The sequence below is a fragment of the Corylus avellana genome, chromosome ca10 (genome assembly GCF_901000735.1).
Source record: "Corylus avellana chromosome ca10, CavTom2PMs-1.0".
NCBI lineage: Eukaryota > Viridiplantae > Streptophyta > Magnoliopsida > Fagales > Betulaceae > Corylus > Corylus avellana.
This window is the reverse complement of record NC_081550.1, coordinates 18,980,161-18,983,986: the sequence shown is the minus strand read 5'-3', so window position 1 is coordinate 18,983,986 and position 3,826 is coordinate 18,980,161. Positions and strand designations below refer to the sequence as shown.

General features: G+C 39.2%; 1 pseudogene; it reads right to left on the bottom strand.

Moving 5' to 3' along the window:
• Positions 1-16: 16 nt before the first annotated feature.
• LOC132164020 (L-type lectin-domain containing receptor kinase SIT1-like) lies at positions 17-2,543 on the bottom strand (annotated as a pseudogene).
• Between the last annotated feature and the right edge of the window lie 1,283 nt (positions 2,544-3,826).

The following is a 3,826-nucleotide window of genomic DNA, read 5'->3' as shown; positions in this document are numbered from 1 at the left end:
AAACTTGATGAGCAACTCAATCTGGTTTCTGCAAACACTGCTCAAATAACGATCTATAAAGCTTGCAACAAGTGAATTGATTTTATTGTACTATGTAAAGCTTAGGCAGACTACTACATAATACCATTTTCAACGACTAGATTCAGTGAAAGAAACCATTTACATCATATGCATCAAATATTAGGTGCTTTACGAAAACTACAGTACATATACTCTAGTTTTTTCGATGTCCAGATTTAATTCCAAGCATAGATCCAAGATCTAATCTACCCGTAGCATGAGACACCCGGCTGATTCAACGACCACTTTTCACGATTGAATCAGTGCTACACATGGAAGGAGTAGAAGCCAGGGTAAAAGGAAACGACTTGAAATCAGATGATTCATCAATTGAAAATGCACCAAAAACACTGTCATGTGGTAATTCGGGCAGATCAGCATCACCATCCAACAACTGCATCACTTGCTTCATGCTAGGCCATGCAGCTGGTATTGCAAATGAGCAAAACAGGCCTAGTTTCAAAACTGATACCATTTCCTCCACCACATAATTTCCTTCCAATCTTGGATCGCTAGCATCAAGGATAGCTCCTCTTCTCCAGCACTCAGAGACCCAATCAACCAAAATCATCCGTTCAGGCAGTCCCAGGGCCGGTACCTCTATCGGCCTCCTTCCACAAGCCACTTCCAGCATGAAAGCCCCAAAAGCAAACACAGCACTGCAAGTGGTTGCCCTTCCCGTTCTAGTAAGCTCCGGAGCCAAATAACCCACAGTCCCTGCCACATGGGTGGTTCGAGGATTGGTGCCATGGTCGTATAATCTGGCAAGGCCAAAGTCTCCTAGCCTTGCATTTAATTCAGCATCCAATAGAACATTGCTTGCTTTTACATCTCGGTGTAGAACAACCTGCTCCCATTCCTCGTGGAGGTAAAGAAGGCTAGATGCTACTCCTCTGATGATTCTAAATCGTTGAACCCAGTTAAGATTTGGTTTTTCATTGCTATACAAGAACTTGTCAAGGCTTCCGTTGGGCATATAATCATACACCAAGAGGAGTTCTCCCCTTCGCCTGCAATAACCCAGGAGCTGCACTAAGTTTCTATGCCTCAATCTTCCCATGCTAACGATCTCAGCCACAAATTCCTTCATGCCTTGTTTGGAATTATGGGAGACTCTCTTTACTGCAATTTGTAGATTAGAAGGAAGTATTCCTCTGTAAACCTTTCCAAAACCTCCTTCTCCAAGAAGCTCCGTGTCTTTGAAACCTTTGGTTGCTTTGTGGAGATTCTTGTAGCTGAACCTGTGGGGGCCATACTCCTCTTCCCAATCTTCTCGTATTTCTTCATATTTCTTCCTCCTCAAAATGTAAGCAGCTCCAGCGACGGTTATCAGCACAAGTGCTACTGCTATGACAGAAGTCATGATCATTGGGCTTGGTATCGCTCTTTTCCCCTGTCGGGGAAGTGGAGGAAGCCTTCAAACATCAATGCTTTGCGCTGGTCCACTTTTATTAAAGCACCATCCAAGAATATTGTTGGAAGTCCCACATTGCCTGGGTATTCCCACATTGCCTGGGTATTAAGGAGATTGTCCATTTATAAGGTGAGGGGAAACCTCAACTCTTGAGCTAGCTTTTGGGTTGAGTTAGGCCCAAGACCCATTTCTAACAAATATAGTGATCACTTGCACCTGTACCTGTGGCTGCAGAGAAACCAACATACATGGATTCCAAGAGAATTTGAGACAGATCAATGGTTGCTGACAATAAAGGCCAGTTTGGTTTTGGGATTGCGGTTGGGGCTAGTGTTACATTCAGTAATTTCTCTGCTTCGTCATAGTCTATCCAAAGATGCATTCGATTCCCACTCGTGAGCTCCAAGCTTATATTCTTCCCTTCTTTATCAGAAAAATAAGTTGCAGGAGCTGATTTAACTGATTTCAGACCGTTGACATCGATTCCCACATGGTTGTTATCAATATCTTCAAGTTCAGGGTTCTTGGCAGTATCAAGCTCGATGGCCAAGATGTGATTTGCAGCAAGGCCGTTATTTGAAGAATTGAAGACACCCAGATACTGAGTTCCTGTAGCATGGGTGAAGTCCCTCGAGGGACTGATGGTGAAGGCAAGGCCGTGACCACCAAGATTTTGCAATTGAGGAACCATGGCAAACACAAAGTTGGTAGAAAATGAAAGAGATGAAGTTAAAGTGGATGAAGTTGTGTTAAACTTTAGGGGGAATTGGTAGAAAGCATGACCAGTTTGTTGGTGTGAATGGTTGGTTAGCCGCAGTAGACCATTGCTGTGGATTACTGCGATTCCATCAAGCTGCAGCTTGGCTTGCTGGAAGCCATTGTAGATAAATTGGTTTTCATCTTGAGCAAAGGCCAAGGGAATATTGGAAACATAGAGAAGTATCAGAAAATGAAGTGATCTAAGAAATGTAGCCATTGGGAAAATAGGGAACAATCCTGCTTTTTGTAAACAGAATGCCCTTCTTTTTTTTCTAAGTGTAAAACGAAGGTGTTTATTTGTTTAAATGTCACAAACTCGTGGAAACCCATTGCTGAAATTTTCTACCTCTTTCTTTTCTTTTTTAGTTTTTTTTTTTTTTTTTTTTGAAGAAAAAAAAAGTATTATCAAACCAGGCAAAGGATTGACTTGGAATTGTGATTGGAAAAGTTTTGGATTCTAATGCTGCACCAGCCAAAATGTGAACATCTAAACCCTTAGTGATTGGAATTGTGATTGGAAAAGTTTTGGATTCTAAAGCTGATTCTAAAGCTGCGCCAGCCAAAATGTGAACATCTAAACCCTTAGTGATTGGAATTGTGATTGGAAAAGTTTTGGATTCTAAAGCTGCGCCAGCCAAAATGTGAACATCTAAACCCTTAGTGATTGGAATTAGTCAGAGGGAACCAACGACTTTCCCTCCAAAGAGAACTTCCCTTTGATGGTACTCCAGGTGTCATTATCTCATCATTATAGTATTTTTTCGAAGGACAACAGAAAAATAATTCTCCCAATTATGGCTTCTTGCCTAGAGCAATGGCAAGTACATAAAATTGTCTCAATCTTTCCTTTGTATCTTTTCTATCAAGTCTATGCAATCGTACAACCATTTGAAATGAATAGATGAAAATTTTCAATGACAATATTTTCAATGGGGATGAAAGAAACCTTTTTCATCATGCTATGGCCAATGTCACTAGGGGTTGGCCTTTTGTATTGCGTGTGGGATTTAATTAGGTTGTATCAAGAAATTGGCAAAAGACTATATATATAAATCAATTATAATTCGATCAATTTAACTAAACAAGTCAAACTCTTTAATTATATATATTCTACTAATTTTTTGTTTGATTCATATTAGATTTGCATGTCGTATCAAAAATTGCTAGCCATACATGTGAGTATGGGTGACAGTTCGTAATTTTAGTTTAATTTATATAAATTAGAATATGTTAAAACATTGTTGGTCTAAAAAAAAAAAAATGAGGTTAAGAAGAATAATTACCTCGAATTTGAATTTTTAGGCCAATAGATTATATTTTTGTTAATGTTGGAGAGTGGAGAAAGAGAAAGATAGAGATGGAGAGAAAAAAGAGGAGAGATATTAATGTTGGAGAGTGAAGGGAGAGAGATGTTTTTGTTTTTTTTTTTTTGTTTGAAATTAAGAGAGAGAGATGTTGAATGAGAGTGAAAGACTTGGAGAGAAAAAACAGAGAGAGACGTTGAGAGAGAGGAAAAAAAGAGAGATAGAGAGAGAACAAAAATATGAACCGTTCAATTTTTAACTATTCACTTTTTAAAATAATGAGTTAAAA